Source organism: Gossypium hirsutum, chromosome D08, assembly GCF_007990345.1.
Source record: "Gossypium hirsutum isolate 1008001.06 chromosome D08, Gossypium_hirsutum_v2.1, whole genome shotgun sequence".
Taxonomy (NCBI): Eukaryota; Viridiplantae; Streptophyta; class Magnoliopsida; order Malvales; family Malvaceae; genus Gossypium; species Gossypium hirsutum.
Genome location: NC_053444.1, coordinates 47035410 through 47054671, shown reverse-complemented (window position 1 = coordinate 47054671; position 19262 = coordinate 47035410). Strand labels below are relative to the sequence as shown.

Sequence of the window (19262 nt, the reverse complement as noted above, 5' to 3'; positions counted from 1 at the left end):
TTCAAATTAATATTCTCGGAATTTTTTAAAAACAATTTATTTGGTTTTAGAATTTTCAAAGAAATAGCTGAATCAAATGAAATAATAGAGCTAAAGCGTCTATGGATTTTAGCGAATTTTTAAATTAGATTCGAAAAATAAGTTAGAGAAATGCATTTGTCAATAAATTCAGGTGTTTATGATTGAAGATACTGTGGCTACGATCAACGTCCTGTATAAGAACAAATACAATTGAAGAGATGGAGGTCGCAAATGAAGGGAAAAACAGGGTTGATGAAGCACTTTCTTTACACAAGGAAACCAATAACCTTTAAAGCTTGCGAAGAAAGGAATCAACTTGAGTGTGAAAGACGCCTTAGGAGACTCATGCATAACCCTTTCAGGCAAACTGTTAAAGAAGGTTTGCCTTGGCTTCAGCTTCTGATATCTCAAGAACCATGTCGCGGATTGGATAGTGACGCATCTCTCTCAGACCATACTGATGTTTCTATAGATGTTAGATCGTTAAGTTTTTTTTTTCTTTTTTTTTTTAATTTTCCATGATAGCAAACCTAAATTTCTCAAGTCCCTTTCAGTTTTATCATGTAATGCCTTATTTTCAAAGTTGTATGAATGCTAAGGGATGGTAACAGTAGTTATTGATATTTTTCTAATGACCTATCATCTTTCTTATTCTAAGAATCATAATTATGAATGATTATATTGAAGGTTGATCTAGTAGTAGTACTAATTATATTTTTCCTAGGAAATTACATATAATAGTATAAATGTACAATTACATTACTACCTCTCATGTATTAGATCTTCCTTCTTTATTCAAATTCATGTTTAGAATTTCGTTATATATGACTACATATTGTAAATTTTTTTTTTCCTTATTGCGCTCTAAACTATACATGCAACCATAAGCCTAGACAGGTTTGAAAGTAATCCATGTGTATGCTTTGTATCCAGTTTAGTTACATGCCATATTCCATCATTATCTAATACTCATTACCCTAGCAGTACATTCACTTCTCTTGTTGCTGCTACTACTACAACCCACTTTTCCACCTTTATCACATGTCAATAAAGCATACTTGTTTCTGCACACTGATCGCCTCACCACACTAAAATCTTTCAGCTTCGCCTGCTCTTGATAAAACTCAAAAAATGCTTTAATGCTATTGAATCACATCCCTGACACCTACCCTGACTCTTAAGTCCATACCAGGATCTTCACGATTGACTTCTTCATTTGCAAACTCATCATCAACGTCATCACCGATCCCCGATCCCTTCACCTTTCGCGTTTGAATCGTTGTTAGCACCAACAGATGAATGGTCACTTCCTCCTTCAAACAAACTATCATTATTAGATATTCCAAACAAATCGTTCAAGGTCTGCTTAGCATCGTTTGAACTTCTCCTGCTCTGCGATCCTTCTTCGCCCATACATAGTATCATTTTGATTTTCCATTTCTTCTTCTTCTTTTTTTGAATAGTTTTTTCCTTAAAACTAAATAACAAAGAGTTGAGTATCAAAAATGAAGATTTCAAGTTGATAAAAAAATAACAAGTAAGAATCATTTCTTGGGAAACACTTCATTCCAGCCACCTTTTTTTGCATTGGTAATAATTCAACTTTGAAAGTATAAAAAGAAATAAATGACAATTGCCAGCATTTGGATTGGGTTAGTCGATTGTTAATAACATGTTTGGGAGGGAAACCTATTACTATTGTAATTTGGAGGGAAGAGAACGTTGGAAAGCAAAAGGGGGGAACTTCATGCATGCATATACTGCAAAAACAACCCAGGTTAAGACTATCATTTTAACGCTTTTGGACAAATTCTTGACGTAAAGCTAGGGAAACTACAGAAGAAGAGTGATACCTTTCACCGTGTGATTGTAACAGTTCAATTTTTATTGGTGCTAAAAAAGACAGTTTTGGAACTCTTTTTTCATGAATCGGGTCTGTAAATATTTATATTAAATATTTACGGAATTGGTATAAAAGTATATTAAAGTTTGGTCCTTCAATTTTTTCAATTAATTACTTAATTAGGGTACAAGGATTAAATTGTAAAAATCTTATCACTATAAATTTTTAATTGGCTAAAAATTTAGGGACTTAAATTGCAAATAGCCAAAGGTCCCAAATGACAATTAAACCAAATTATAATATGTGTTAGTGGGAAATGATGGAAGAATCCACTTATATGTTAATTAATGAAGGATTAGGTTAATTAAGTATGCTTAAATTAATTAAACTTAGTTAATTAAATTTCAGTCTAACTATATAAGTTAAAAATAAGATAAATGTTAGGATATGCTTGACATGCCAATAGGGTTTTGTGCATGCTTGTACGGGATTGGTTATAGATGTTATTGAGGTCTTACATTTGTTGCAAACTCGAAAATATATGTGACATAAGTTTAGCCTGGACTGGTAACCTGATGTTGTTTTAAAAGTTTAACTCAGACGGGTAAACTGACATATATATATATTCAGCTTGGGAAAGTAATCAGATGTGTTGTTATGAAGCTTTAGCTTAGATTGGTAACCTGGCACAAATATACATAGCTTGGATGAGCAATTGGTGTGACAGAGATACTTGTGTAACCGAGCCCGTTTACTAGGGTTCATCAGGTGAAACATATTACATGAATTGAGAAATTGAAATGAGACATGATGATCTTGATATTCACTTGTGAAATATTGAATTTGAAAATGAATAAGGTATTGAAGAAATGATATGAGCATGTATGCAATTGTTTCATTCCATGATTGAATAAGTTTGGGCTAGTTAATCAAAAAGACACGAATTGGCATGAGATGTGAATTGTGGTATTATATGTTTTATTTACAAGTTAAAACTCACCTTATTGACGTGTGGTTTACCATGTCTAGCCAACTATGCCAAGCTTAATAACTTATTGTGTTTAATTGAAAGATAAGGTAAATTTTTGTTCAATGCCTATGAACTTGGCATAGGTGCACTTGCCTTAGCCAAAATTTTAGTTAGTTTCGTGATCATCAAGGTAAATATATATTTTGGTACCTAAACTTGGCATCAAGGTTCAATTTGGTCCTTAAGGGATTTTTTTGTCCAATTAGGCACCTAAACTTAGCCTTAAGGTTCAATTTGATACCTAAACTTTTTTGGGTCCGATTAAGTACTTGAACTTAGCTTTTGGGTTCAAATTGGTATTTGAACTTGGCTTCATTATTCAAATTGGTTCAAATAACTAAGAACTATTTTGGACCAAAAAGTGAAATTTAAGTACCAATTTGAACCAAGAAGCCAAGTTTATGTACCTAATTGTACCAAAATAAACTTTAGATATCAAATTTAACATTAAAACCAAATTCAAATACCTAATTAAAAAAAACCCTTAAATACCAATTTAAACTCTAAAACCAAATTTAAGTATCAAAATATATATTTACCCGGAAAAATAGTAACAGCAATTATTTTAGAGTTATGGTCCAAAGCAACAGTAAGCTATGTCTTATTATTTTAAGGCCACACAAATATAATAGAGAAACCCGTTGCCAATGGGGGGTAGTTGGAAAGGGCCAAAATTGAATAACAAACTACAGTCCAAAACATCATATAAACTTTAGTGATGTGTACCATTGAGACACCTATAACATGCAAATGAAATTGTTATATATATCTCCAATGCCATAACTCTTTGTGGTGCCCCATTTGGAAAAATCATGATCAGCAAGCTCACAACGTGCACAGTTTGCTTTACACTTTTAATTATATATATATATATTATAACTTGAAATAGCAAGCTCAATTGTTCAAATTAATGCCTTTTTTCCACTTTAATTTTCTTTTTTCTGAAATTGTATAAACTCCTTAAAAACCATATTTAAATGTATGGCGGATTTTACATATGCGCTAAACGCAAAATTTAAATTTACATTCGATTCTTGATGTGATAATTAGTTTGATGAAAAAACTTGATATTTTATGAATAGTTTAAAAAACTTGATAATTTAAAATTTAGAGAATTTAAATGATAATTTAAGGACATGGAATTAATCTTTATTATTTTTCACTTGTCTATAATTTCATTAATTATGAAAGACATGATACAGATATTATTCATTGATATGACATATTGGGTAGGCTCCATGCACGTGGACACGTACCCTATCTTAGACTTAACACTTGTTTATGTGGCCCCATGTGCAATTCCACTCGCTCGACCTTGCAGGGGATTAATGAGGAGAGAGTGAAGAAACCAGAAGTTGCAGAAGTTTTGGAAACTTTGCAATTATTTTACGATGATGCAGACAAGGTGGTTAAGATTTCATCGACATTAGCAATAGAGGAAAGGGAAAGCTTGGTAAAATGCTTAAGGGAAAAACCAAATATTTTGTCCTGGTCGGCTACAGATATGCCAGGGGTGGATCCTCGAACAATTGTTCATAGATTGAATGTTCTTCCCAAGGCTAAGCCAGTGAAACATAAGGAAAGAAAGTTTGCATCGCAAGTTGTAGAGGTCGTAAGGTAGGAAGTAGGAAAATTGTTGTCAGTTGGATTTATCAGAGAGGTTGTGTACCCTAGCTGGGTTTCAAATGTGGTGATGGTGAAGAAGGCTAGTGTAAGTGGAGAATGTGTGTCGACTTCACCAACCTTAATAAAGCTTGCCCAAATGACAATTTTCCCTTGCTTTCAATTGATAGGTTGGTTGATGCATCCTCTTGGCATAGATTCATGAGTTTTATGGATGTTTTCTCTAGGTATAATCAGATATATATATCCCCGGAGGATTAGGATAAGATGGCTTTTGTTACAAAAGAAGTGTTATTTTGTTATTGTGTCATGCCTTTTGGTTTGAAGAATGCTAGTGCAACTTATCAAAGGCTAGTGAATAGAATTTTTAGAGATCAGATTGGGTGTAACAATGAGGTTTATGTTGACTGCATGTTTGTAAAGGGTTCTACTCTTGATGAGTGACAAATTAGGTTTTTCCGACACACTTAATGAGCTTTTTCTTGAGCAAAATAAAGTTTTTAGCTTAGTTTGTTGTTATTTTTGTATTTTTATATTTTTCGGATAATAAGTGAAAATCTCTCGTTTTTGTTTTTTTTTACTCAAATTGGCCGATAATACCATTGGGAGGTCTAACGTGTGTTTGAGTGATGTAGCGATGTGTTCTAGGTTGAAAACGAGTGAGAACAACATCAAGGGCAAGCGTATCACGATATCTAACCCCTGGAATCGTGATACCTCCAACAGTATAGAAGACCAATGAAGCCATTTAGTGGTATCGTGACATCCTCTTTGGGTATCGCGATATCCAGCTCTCAAGGAAGACCCCCCCAAGTTTAACATTTCCTGAGATATTGCGATATCATTTTCTGGGTATTGCGATATTACCTTCGTCAGAGAGACAAACTTGGACAAAAAGGGCAACCTTTGTCTACTCGACCCACCAATCACACAAGACCCGTGTAGAGGCAATTTTGGCATCGAAAAGTCATCAGAACATCTTTCAAAAAAGCCAAAAAAATGTTGAAGAAGAGAGAGACACATTTTTAGCTTAGTTTTAGGTTTAGTTTTCTCTAGGTTTTCTTTAGTTTTTCTCTGCACTTTTCTAGGGTTTTTATTTTTCTCTTCTTCTACTTTAAATTAGAGTTTTTTTTTTTGCATTTACTTCTTGTGCTTGATGTTCTTTATGTTAGTTAAGTTAGTTAACACTGTAGCTAAGATTTATTTACATTTACAACCCCTGTACCTTGCTTTCAAGACTCTTTAAGCTTTAGTTTAATGCATTTCAGTTTGTTTCATTTCAAATCTGTTAAAGCTTATTTCTTTTGTGTTTCTTACTTTAGATTTCTTTATTAAATGTTTTTGGTTTCATGCTATTTAAGTTTTCTTACATAAAAATCTCAACTGTTACATTTTTCTCAAGTTTTACTCTTATGGTTGCTTTGTTTTCCATTATTATGTTTATTTTCTTAACTTTGAGCATGTGTAACTATATCCTTAAGGAGGTTGGTTGATGGAGATGTGAATAAACTAAAATCTTTTGGAAAAAAGACTAAATCGTAACAAATATGACTAATTTGAATAGAATTAAGAACTTAGGTAGTAATGCCTCTAAGGGAATATTAAGATAAAGTGATACCAGAAGGTAATCTTGTCGCGCACCCGTTCGTTAGTCCCGGATTAATTGAAGAGATCAGATGATAAACCAAACCTAATTCGTCTAAGTTGATAAAATTGAGATCGGAAGATAAAATTGAGCCACTTGGTAATTTACGTGATTTATGTCCCTAATCTGAGATTTGGCGAACCACATCAAAGTCAACCAACCCCCATTAGTCATTTGCTAGATAGTCCCCCTAGTTTACATTTCTTGCAATTTATTACCTAGAGTAAAATATTTAATTTTCTTGAAAACTTATTTTATGAATCACCGTAATATAAAATCATATTAGTGGCCACTTAGCCTCTATTGTGTATGCTAGTTATTGCTCAACGCATCTTCCTTTAAGTTTGATCCTTGGAATACTTTGTTGTTTCATTGTAACACTATAAATATTACAACTAACCTATACGCTTGTAGTAAAACCAAACCTTAAAAATTGTTTCATAAATTAGTTGTTTAATATGCACACGCACAATCGATCAATGAGTACGTACAAAACCTATCAGAGGCGTTCGTTGTGTTGCGAACTCACAACACAAGGTTGAATCTTGATAAATGTGCCTTCGGTGTAAGAGCTGGTAAATTTTTGAGCTTTATGGTATCGGAAAGAGGAATTGAGGTTAACCCAGAAAAGATTCATGCCATCTTGGACATACCTTCTCCAAGGATGATAAGTGATATACAACGTTTAACGGAAAAAATGGTTGCGCTTAATAGATTTGTTTCAAGGATGGTTGATAAATGTTTGCCTTTCTTTGAAGCCCTACGAACTACTTTCTTATGGACCAAAGAGTGTTAGATAGCCATTGAAAAGCTCAAAATGTATCTCACATCCCAACCACTATTGATGTCGCCATGTGTGGGAGAAACCCTCTATGTTTATTTGACGACCTCAGAGGAGACAATTGTAGCTATTTTAGTTACAGCAGAAACTTTTCGCCAATTCTCAGTGTACTACGTTAGTAGTATTGTAGAACAGCGAACTAGGGTATTCGCAAGATGCGTCCATACTTCCAGGCTCATCCTGTTGTTATTATGACGAATCAACCCATTAAAGACATACTGTCCAGAGCTGATACCTCAGGGAGAATGACAAAATGGGGGATTGAGTTAGTTGAGTTTGGTGTGGACTATGCTTCAAGAACAACGATAAAAGTGTAAAATTTGGATGATTTTATAGTCAAATGCTCTTTTGAGAAATCTGCTAATCTCGCAGGTAACATGACTTATAATATGAAATGTTGGTTTGTGAAATATTAATAGAATTATACTCGTTAATATTTTTTATCCTCTGTGAGAACTAACTAATGAAAATTATACAATCAATTTATTACCTCTTATGATGGCATAGAACAAGGGAATGTTCACATTCTAAAAATTTCTTTTCCAATGATTATGCACGATATAATAGTTAATTCACCACAGGAGGGTGTGAGTATGCCTGATAGATCAAAAACTTGAGAGGTTTATGTTGATGGCTCTACGACAAAGTTAGGATCAAGAGAGGGTGTGCTTTTAATTGACCCGGTTAACATTTAATGGCAATATAGTCTTTCTTTCGCCTTTCAAGCATCCCATAGCACAACAAAATATAAAGCCTTGATATCGAGATTGCAATTAGCTCACCAGTTAGGGGCTAAGGAATTGGTGGTGCATACAAATTCCCAATTGGTTGCTAAAAAGATAAATGGAGAGTACAAAGTAAATGAATTGATTTTGATAAAATATCATTCTATAATAGCACAAATACTTACCAAATTTGAAAAAGTGCAAGTGAAACAGCTGTCAAGGAAAGAGAATACTCAAGCAGACGTACTCTCCAAGCTAGCGTCATTTGTTATTATTGAACAAAGAGGGAAAATTTTGCTTGAGTACAAGGACGTCCCAAGCTATGACATACAGCAGATCTGTACTCTGGATCAGGAGGATAAGTGGATGACTCATATCATCTGAATATTGCTAAGGGAAGAAACTTATGTTGATAAAAGGGAGCTTGTTAAATTACAGCGCAAAGCTGCGAGGTATGATATTATTGTTTCTAACTAAATATATATGAATTAACAAGTGATCAAGATGTTAAATTAATTACCATCTAATTAATTAATGAATTGTGCCATTTTTAGTTGATTAAAATAATTTATTTTATTGTATAATTGTTAGGTATACCCTTTTAGAGGGTATACTCTATAGAAAGGGGTATCCACAACCGTTGTTGTGATGTTTGATGCATTTAGAAACTAATCATGTAATGAGAGAGATACATAAAGGAATATGTGGAGATCATTTGTGTAACACCCCCTAACCCCAAACCGTCGCCGAAAAAGGATTATGAGGCATTACCAGACATACCAAGCAATTTAAAAATAATTCTTAAATAAATAACCAACCTATTAAAGTAATTCATAAATTGTTATAAATTTTACTAATTGATTTCATTCATTTTTAGAAAAATTTCGGCAGCATTTCTGCTTATTTTTACATCAAACCCCCTGCAATTTAAAACCATATCATTTTCAAATATAACCAGTCAACCAATTCATTTCACATTCACATTTTCTATTCTAAATACTTCTAATCAAACTCAATCAACATAATATCAATTTAAAATTTAACAAGGTAATAAATAAATCAAAATAGATAAACTTCTTTCATAATAATTCATAAACTTTTAATACTAACATTTTTTTTAACCATTTATATTAAAACATAACAACCTTTATACACATCCTATGTACATGCCACATTACCCAAAGGAAAATATACATCACCAAAGTTATGCTGAAGTCGGGATTAATCTGGATGCTGAACCGGGACCTTTGACTTCTATCGACCTGTGCACGGAAACAACCGTACGCTGAGTAATACAAACCGTGAATCTCCCGCTTTAGTCCTCGATAGCTTTCCCTTTTCCTTTTGATGCCGATGCCTCGGGTTCTTTGTTAGCTACGAAAATAATAATAATTTATACTATTAATTTCAACACTAATTGTCGAAACCATTTTTTGAAAACAAAAATTTGGGTTGTCGACTTTAAAAAATAAAAACTGGAGTCGCCACCGATCCTTTATTGAGGTGCGATCGGCTCACCTTAAAAACGATTCTGGTCTACGAACTTTGAGAAAACAGGTTCGGGAGTCAATTACGCACGAGGAAGGATTAGCACCCTCGTAACGCCCAAAAATCAGTACCAAATTGATTGTTTAATGTCTTGGTGTCGAAAATTAAAAAGATTTTGTTAAACTCAAATTTTGAAATCTGAAAAGGATAATCAACTTATTCAAGTCATGTGAAGAAATTGAGACCCAATACGTTAGGGTACAATTTCTTAAAATCCCCGAATTTTGAATATCGCTTTTTAATTATTATTTTTAAAGAAAAAAATTTTATTTCGAAAAAACAATATGTCATGCCCAATGCGTTAGGACATAACATATCGAATTCCCGAAAATGATTTTTGTTTATATTTTAAATAACGAATATTCTCGGTTATTTGGAATTAACAAAGAAAATCGAAACCCAATACATTAGGGCTCAATTTTCCTTGAAAATCCTTAACTTTGAATATCGTTTTTATTTTGAAAACCTTTGAATCATAAAAATGATTTTAGTATTTTGACAAAATTAAAAAGATATTTTTGAGAGTATGAAATGCATATATACATGTATACGAAAAAAAATCAAAATAACATAATCAAAAATATATAAAAACAAAAGACTTATATAAAAAGATAAAAATAAAAATATAAGCATAATATATTACTAATTATATAAAAAATGGACACATGTATATATAAAAGAGATTTGAAAGATATATTGATAAAGGTGTCAAATAATATAGGTATATATTTATACGTATTATAATAAAAAAATATTTGGATTATAAGATATTGAAAATATATAAATGTTATAAAATACGAATATATAAATGCATATATATGTATATAAAGTTAAGAAAAATAAAGGAATAAATAAACATAGGATACGTATATAATATATATAAACTATAAAAATAAAATAATATGATAATAAAATATATACGTACTACATATATATTTAAAACATTTATAATATATATTAACTTATATATATACGCACATATACAGATACAATAATAACATAGTAATAATTATACTAATAAATAATATTAACAATATAAAAAACTAAAAAAAACAAATTAAGGACTAAATTTAAAAGCCAAACAGAATTTATGAGCCGAATTTGAAAATAAAAACAAGTAAGGGAGTAATTTAAAACACGCGTAGCAGGGGAAGGATCGGAGGAGTAAATTTACCCAAACCTACTACAATATTGCGCAACATAGGACTAATTTGAAACAATTTTTAAAAAATATGGTAAAATTTAAAATAAATAAATAAGCTAATTTGAAAGCACTGTAAAAGAAGAGGGACTAATTGCAAAAATGGCCCATTTTTAAAAAAGCGGATCCTCTTCAGGTCGAATCGAGTTGCACATGGATATAGGCAATACGACGCCGTTTTGGGGCCACTGGAACAGGCCCTAAACGACGTCGTTTAATGCCCTATAAAAGCCAACTTTTAAACCCTAAAAAATCACTTCTTCAGCCACTCCACAAATGCGCCGCAACTCCTCTCCCCCTCTGCTGTTTCAGACTCTGACGAAGCAAGGAGACCCTCCGACGACTCTCACGACTGTAAGTCCTCCTCCCCTCACCCTTTTCGTGTTTTGTTTTAAGAAATAAAAAGAAAAGAACCAAAATAAATTTTAAAAAAGCAGTAAAAGAACAGAGAAAAATAAAACAAAATCCTACCTTCAAAAATATTTTTCTGTATATTTTCTTTTTTGATTTCGGTACAAAAATTTTCTCCCCTTTTACAGATTCGATTTCCCTTTTATATAGCCCCCCTAAATCTTATTTTACAACTTGCTATCCCCCCTTTTTGCTTGCTGCTCGTGGTTCTTTTTTATTGCAGGTACATGCGTGTATGGGAATTGTTGCGACGTGGGGCATGCACGGCCCTGGAGGTTGCTGAGACGTGGGATGTTGTTCGAGGGAAGAACGTGGGCAGTTGCGGCATGGGGCGATGGTGGCGTCGAGGCTCTCTGCTGGTTAGGCTAGGGTTTACACACCTGGGCCATATTGGGCCGAATGTATTAGGATTTAGCCCAAATTTTATTTTGGCTGTAGAATGTTTTTTTATAAAAATTGGTTTTATTTTCTGCTAGGCCCGGGCCCAAAATTGGGTATTACACTAATTATGATAAATAATTAAATTTCTATTCAATTTCTTCTTTATTCTCAATTTAATCGTAACTAAATTCACTTACTTTCGTAATTCAATTCACACTCTATTTCTATTCAAATTTCATCCAAACTTAAATTTAACTATTAAAATTTCAGCATATTTTCCTAATTTCAAATTTTCCCCAATTTAGTCCCTAACACATAAAACTTATAATTTCTTTTATAATTTAATCCTTTTATCAATTCTAACTTGAAATTTATTCAATTAAATCCTTAATTCAACAATTTATTCAACATGAATCATGCTTAAAAAAAACTATAAACTTTCAAAATATCAACTTAATTTCATCAAAACTTTATTTTAAAACTTCTAAATCATCAAAACTAAATAAAAAGGGCTTAATTGACTTACCAAATTAACTCCAAGCTTTAAAAATCTATTTTCCCCTTTTTCTTTCTTTTTTCTTCTTTCTTCCCCTGTTTCGTTTGCTTCTCTGTTTCTTTGTTCTTTCTATTCTGTTTCCTTTGTTTTGTTTTTATTTCTTTACTTTCTTTTATTTACTTTATATTTACTTAATTAATAAGTAATTTATTTTATTCTTAAATACATATGTTTATTATTATTACACATGTATTTACCAACACCACCCACTTGTCTATTATCATCACTATACATTTGTCCTTATTTAATTTATTTCTTAATATAATATTTATAATATAATTAATTTAATAATATACTTTATAATTAATTTATATATTATATAAATTAATAATATAAATATCTAAGGTTTTTCCCATCTATTGCCGCCTATTCTTAAGCCATTGGCTTATTTACCTATTTAGTCCCTTTTATTTTCTTTTGATTTATAATTAGACTTTTACCCTTTATTCATTTTAATCATTTTTCCTAATTACTCTTAATTAAGCTAAATTCACCTTTCTAAAACCTAATTAAACACACAACTAGTCTAATAAATATTTCTAATAATTATTTTCAAACTCAATTTACTAAGACGGAGGCCCGATATTATACTTTTCCGATGCCCGTGAATTTTGGGTCATTACAATTTGGGTGCTAGGTTACTTGCACAAAAATTTTTTAAACAAGGGTATTACTGGCCAATTATGTAGATGGATGCACATCATATGGTTCGCACCTACGATTCTTGTAAAAAATATGCTCGGGTACAAAGATCACTAGCGAAGTTATTGCAAGTCATGTCGAACCCTTGGCCATTTGCAACTTGGAGAGTTGACATTCTAGGCCCATTCCTTGTAGTTACAACTCAGAAAAAGTTCATAGTGGTGGTTATGGATTACTTCAGCAAATGGATAGAAGCTGAAGCTTTAGCTACAATTACTGAAAAATAGATGGAATCTTTCCTATGGAAGCGAATTATCTGTAAATTTGGTCACCCACTTAATAATAACAGATAATGGGATGTAGTTCCAAGGAAAATTTAAAAATTTTTGCAAGGATTTACATATTGCTTTGCCTCAAAGCTCCGTCAAGACTCCTCAGACAAATAGTCAAGTGGAGGCCACAAATAAAAAAATACTGACAACTTTGAAAAAGAAAGTAGATGACACCAAAGGAGCTTGGTTGAATGAACTATCAGCAATTCTAGGCTTTACAAACCTTACCTCATACAACTACTAGAGCAACTACATTCTTGCTTGTTCATAAGGCAAAGGTAGTAATCCCTACTGAAATAGGTATGCGTTCATATAGAACACTACGTTTTGATGAAACTGCTAAATAGGAAGCCTTGAGACTTTATCTTGATCTTCTTGATGAAATTAAAGAAATGAAAAAAGTCAGGTCTGCTGTGCGAGCTCAACAGGTGGCTTGCTATTATAATTCCAATGTGAGGAATAAATAGTTTCAAGCGGGTGACCCTATTCTCATAAATATCGAGGCTAGCCTTCCAGCAGTACAACAGGAAAAGATGGTTCTAAATCGGGAAGGGCTTTACAAAATGATACAGAAAGTAGGCTATGAAGCCTATAAGTTAGCTAAAATGGATGACCCTATTCTTCTGTGAACATGTAATGCTTGCCATTTGAAGAAATGCTATGTATAAGCAAAGCTTTATTTTAATAAATAAGTACTGTTTATAGATATTGATTTTATAAAGGTTAGCTAATCTAAGATCGCAACCTATTCATCTTTAAGTTAGCTGATTTAAGATCGCAACTCCTAAACAATTTGATGACCTACATTCACAGTTGATTTTACAAGGGTTAGCTGATTTAAGATCGCAACCTATCCATTTCTGAGTTAGTTGATTTAATATCGCAATTTTTAAACAACTTGACAATTTGCATTTGTAGCTAATATTATAAAAATCTAGTTAAATCCAAAGTCAGAACTTGGGTTTTTTTCGAATGTATAGGCTTAAGGCCACAACTTGTGATTGTTTACTTGTGTGCCAATATACATTCGCACTGCTAATGTACAGTGACTCCAATATATAACCTAATCGAGATGATTTCGAAGCTACGAATAATTTACTCTAAGTTAGTTATCTTAATATTTTTCACTACTTAGTATGCTTATGATTATTGTGCGGTTAGGTAATAAGTTCAAGTACACTAACAATCAAACACATTATCATATCAACAAAAATCAAAGATTTTCATCTCTTAAATCTTCAAAGCCAACATACTGAGTACATTACAAGCAATGAAATAGTCAGTTATTATCTGTGCCTAAAGAGTTAGCTGGCCCATCATCTCCTCCTTTATCATCTCTTCGCGGTCAATGTCCTTATTTCCATCTGTAGGAATAGAACTAGTATCAACAAGCTTCTCAAGAGTAGAGCTTTTTTCAACAACATCAGCAATATAAAAATTTGACGAATTCTTCCACTTTGCTGCGAACTCCTCCCAGGCTATCCTAGAAGGAAAATGGACCTTAAAATCTAGTTAGGTACCTATTAGCTCGCTAAGGGCATCGAAGTTTACTCTTTGTTCTTCAAAAGGGCCCACAGTAACTTGAGCATGAAGTAAAAAAATTAGCCTTCAAATCAAGCAGATACACATCTAAGTTTTCCATCGGCCATTTCTTATACTGGTCTGTAGCTTCTTCATGGATCTTTGTTAAGTTAGCCACTACAGACTTGTGATATTCATCCATTTTTTTCAAGCTAGCCTTGAGAACCAGTTTATTTGCTCGTTCACCTACGAGGACACCGTGAAGTTTCTCAGTATCTTTTTCAGCGGAAGTAAGATACTTTTGTAATCTATCATTGTGCCATTGTAATATCTTGTTTTCTTCATCCAGTTTCACATAGAGCTCGCGCGTCTATGCTAATGCTACATTTGTAGAATGATAGTTATTTTCAGCTTCCATCCTTTGGGTATCACCTTGATTAACACCTTCAACCAACCCCATGTTAGCCATACAGGCCTCATTTAACAATACTTGCAGAGAAACTGCTAGCTCTCGCAATGAAGGTCTTCTAGCGTCACTCGAGGATACATCAGGGCAAAATAACCTTTTTGTTTCCTCCAATGCATGATTATCCTATTATTTTCTCACCTCATTAGGTTTGAACAGAAAATTATATACATTCAAGTGATCACGCCATGAAAATAAAGTCCCTGCTTTACTGCCAATGGTGTTATATTTCATAGAACCCCCAAGAGGACCATGATCAACTATGACCCCAAAGGTGTTAGTGTTTGTTGGAATTAGTGTTCGTGAAGGGTGAATAGGAGAAACTGTTGAAGGTGAGTTTATAACGGGCTCCGTTACAATGGGAACAACAACATTAGAAGTCCCAGGCCAATCTCCTCTTCTTTTTTGACAAAGATCCCCCTAAACTACCTTCATCCTCACTACTTAAAACAATGTACGCAGTCTCTGCAATAATTTTCTGCTTTTTTTAGTGTTCACATTACCTCCATCAGTAGCCATTCCAAAAAGACCACCACGAACGCTCTGCATATACGAATGAAGGTCCATGTACTCATCAATCTCTCTTGATAAGCTTATAGACTCCTCAAAACTATCTTTAGTGCCTTGAGTTGTTCCTACACCACCAACAATTAGCATAAGTGTGTTCACACCAATCTGTTCGTGCATTGGAGGCTGTGAAAACCAAAAGCAGGGCTTTAGTTTACAAAAGCTATAAAAGTAGTTCATAGGCTCGACCCTTAGCCCCAAAAGTATAAAAGCTAACTCATCGCCTACCTCGTATTATCTTCAATGCCTTAAGTTACTACCAACAATTCTAACATTAGCATCAACAGTTAACATAAGTATGTTCGCACCAGTCTGTTTGTGTGTTGGAGGCTGTAAAGACCAAAGGCGGGGCTTTAATTTACAAAAGCTATTGTTGCGCGGAAGCGTGTGAAAGAGTAAAATTATTGTACTGAAAAATCACACTAAGTTCAATTCCCAGGAAAGAGAGGTGGATCACGAGGATCGCTTACATACCAGATCTTTCCTAGCCAGAATATCCCTCTATCGTAATTTAATAGCACAATAAATCACTACAATCACATTCACAAAATATGCAAAACAAATAATAAAGAACACTAGAATTTTAACGAGGTTCAGCAAATTTTGCCTACGTCCTCGGGCACTACCAAATATATTTCACTCCAAAAATACAAGTGAAAGTTTACAAATAGGGAGAGAGAACAATTGCCTTAAGTAGAGAATGGCAAGTGTGGGATGAAGAAAGTAAGAAATGGTTAGGCCTATTTATAGTTGAGGTTCAAGGATCAACTTGCAATGTCCCTATACAATTAGGGACCAAAATTGCAATTATCCCATGCCAACTTTTAACCCAACTTGCCAACCAATTTTACTTTCTACTTTCGGTGCCCACCCTTTTTGACTTTTCAAACAATGGGTGGGTTCCAATAATCTCCACCTTGAAGATTTGATTAGGATAATCTTATCTTCACACAATTCTTTCTGCCTTTGACAACAATACTTGATAGTGCCTTCTTCAACTATTAAACTTGCAGGATATTAATCAAGTTCAAACAATGTTCGAACTTGGTTGATGTTACCACCTTGGTCATCATATCTGCGGGATTATCTGCAGTCTTGATCTTCTGAAGACAAATTTTCCCCTCTTCAATAATTTCCCGCACAAAATGGAATCGTACGTCGATATGTTTTGTACGTGCATGATAGACTTGATTCTTTGCTAAATGAATAGCACTTTGACTATCACAATACACGTTAATATGCTCCTGAACCAACCCCAAGGTTTTAGCCATACCTTGTAACCAAATAGCCTCCTTTACAGCCTCTGTTACAGCCATGTACTCGGCTTCTGTGGTTGACAATGCAACTGTAGACTGTAGTGTAGACTTCCAACTTATTGGTCCTCTAGCAAGTGTAAACACATAACCGGTGGTTGATCTTCGCTTGTCCAAATCACCGGCATAGTCAGAATCAACGTACCCAATAACACCTTTACCAAGTGTATTATCCTGCTTGAACAGTAATCCAACATCCACGGTCTTCTGAATATACCGTAGAATCCATTTCACAGCTTGCCAATGTCCTTTTCCAGGATTATGCATATACCTGCTCACTATACTAACTGCCTGTGAAATGTCGGGTCTTGTACACACCATTGCATACATCAAGCTACCCACTGCATTAGAATATGGAACTTGCAACATGTATTCTCGTTCCGTATTCATCGAAGGAGATAGTTGTGCAGAAAGCTTGAAATGAGAAGCCAACGGGGTACTTACAGGTTTTGTCTGCTCGTTCATGCCAAACTGCTGTAGTACCTTTTTCAAATACTGCTTCTGAGACAAGCTAACTCTATCATGAGCTCTATCTCTCCATATGTCCATGCCGAGAATCTTTTTAGCTTCTCCTAGATCTTTCATCTCAAACTCGAGATTGAGTTGAGTCTTCAATCTTTCAATCTCAACTTTGCTCTTAGATGCTATTAGCATATCATCAACATATAAGAGCAAGTATATGAAAGTTCCTTCTTGTAGCTTCTGAAAATACACGCAATGATCAAATTTACTTCTTGTGTACCTTTGCCCTTTCATGAACTGATCAAATCGCTTGTACCACTGCCTCGGAGATTGCTTCAATCCATAAAGCGACTTTGTCAGTTTGCAAACCCAATTTTCTTTTCCAGCAACCTTGAATCCATCTGGCTGATTCATATAGATTTCCTCTTCCAAATCACCGTGTAAAAACGCGGTCTTCACATCAAGCTGAACTAGTTCAAAATCATATTGCGCAACCAAGGCTAGCAAAATCCGAATAGACGAATGCTTCACAACTGGAGAAAACACTTCATTGTAGTCTATTCCTTCTTTCTGAGCGTAACCCTTTGCTACTAATCTAGCTTTGTATCGAATTTCATTTTTATCAGGAAATCCTTCCTTCTTTGCATATACCCATTTGCATCCAATTGCCTTCTTTCCCTTGGGTAGTGTCACCAACTCCCAGGTCTTATTTTTATGAAGAGACTGCATTTCTTCATTCATTGCTTACTTCCACTTTACACCATCAGGGTTACTTATTACTTCTGTGTAAGTAGAAGGAACATCATCATCTGTAATTGGAAGTGCATAGGCCACTATATCATCAAAGCGAGCAGGCTTACGAATCTCTCTTCTTGGCCTTCTATATGCAATTGAATCTTGTTGCTGTAGAGGTTCTTGGGTAGGAACCTCTTCATCATTTGTCCCTTCAATATTAGCTGGATCATCGTTAACCTTTTTAAGCTCCACCTGCTGCAAAGTACTACTGGTTTTGTCATCCTTTTGTGAATCATTGTACTTCAACATGGTTGATTCATCAAAAGTCACATCTCTACTGAAAACAATCTTCCTTGTATCAGGACACCAGAGACGATATCCTTTTACTCCATCAGTTATACCCAAGAATAATGCTTTCTTTGCTCTTGGGTCTAACTTAGATTCTTTTACATGATAATATGCAGTGGAACCAAATACACGCAAAGAATCATAATCAGTAGCAGATTTACCAGTCCACATCTCCATAGGAGTTTTTCCATTTATTGCAGCTGATGGCAAACGGTTAATTAGATGGCACGCATATGTAACTGCCTCAGCCCAAAATTCTTTGCCCAATCCAGCATTGGACAACATACATCGAACTTTCTCCAGTATAGTTCGATTCATTCGTTCTGCCACCCCATTTTGCGGTGGTGTATCCCGAACAGTGAAGTGTCGCACAATGCCCTCATCTTGGCATACTTGTAGAAATGGATCGTTTTTGTACTCAGTACCATTATCTGATCGAAGTCGTTTGACCTTTCGACCAGTCTGAGTCTCCACCATCTTCTTCCATTTCAGAAATGCATCCAAAACTTCACTTTTTCTTTTCATTAGATACACCCATACTTTTCTTGAATAATCATCAACAAAAGTAACAAAATAGTGCATACCTCCCAAAGAAGCTACTTTGGTAGGTCCCCACACATCACTGTGAACGTAGTCCAGAATTCCTTTCGTATTGTGAATTGCTGGACCAAATTTTACCCTCTTCTGCTTGCCCAGAACACAATGTTCACAGAATTCCATTTTGCAAGAATTTGCACCTTTCAATAAGCCTTGCTTCACCAATGTCTGCAAAGTTTTTTTTTCACCAGCATGTCCCAATCGCATATGCCATAATCTGGTAGCCTCTGAATCTACATCTTTTGTAGAAACTGTTGATGTTGATCCAATAACTGTACTTCCATTTAAAAAATACAAGTTATTTCTTCTTGTGCCTTTCATCACCGTCAGTTGCCCAGCTACTACTTTTAGTAATCCATCTCTCAAAGTGATTGTGAGCCCTTTAGATTCTAGGGCACCTAATGAGATGAGATTTTTCTTCAGGCTAGGTACGTAGCGAACATCTGTCAAGACT

At 34.1% G+C, this 19262-nt stretch overlaps 1 long non-coding RNA gene across 1 annotated transcript; it reads right to left on the bottom strand.

Moving 5' to 3' along the window:
* Nucleotides 1–8856: 8856 nt before the first annotated feature.
* Nucleotides 8857–11886, bottom strand: LOC121219817 (uncharacterized). The gene is made up of 3 exons (XR_005916758.1): nt 11796–11886; nt 9029–9102; nt 8857–8990 (listed from the first exon to the last, which is right to left on the bottom strand). It is a non-coding gene; the product is annotated as an uncharacterized lncRNA (long non-coding RNA).
* Nucleotides 11887–19262: the final 7376 nt, after the last annotated feature.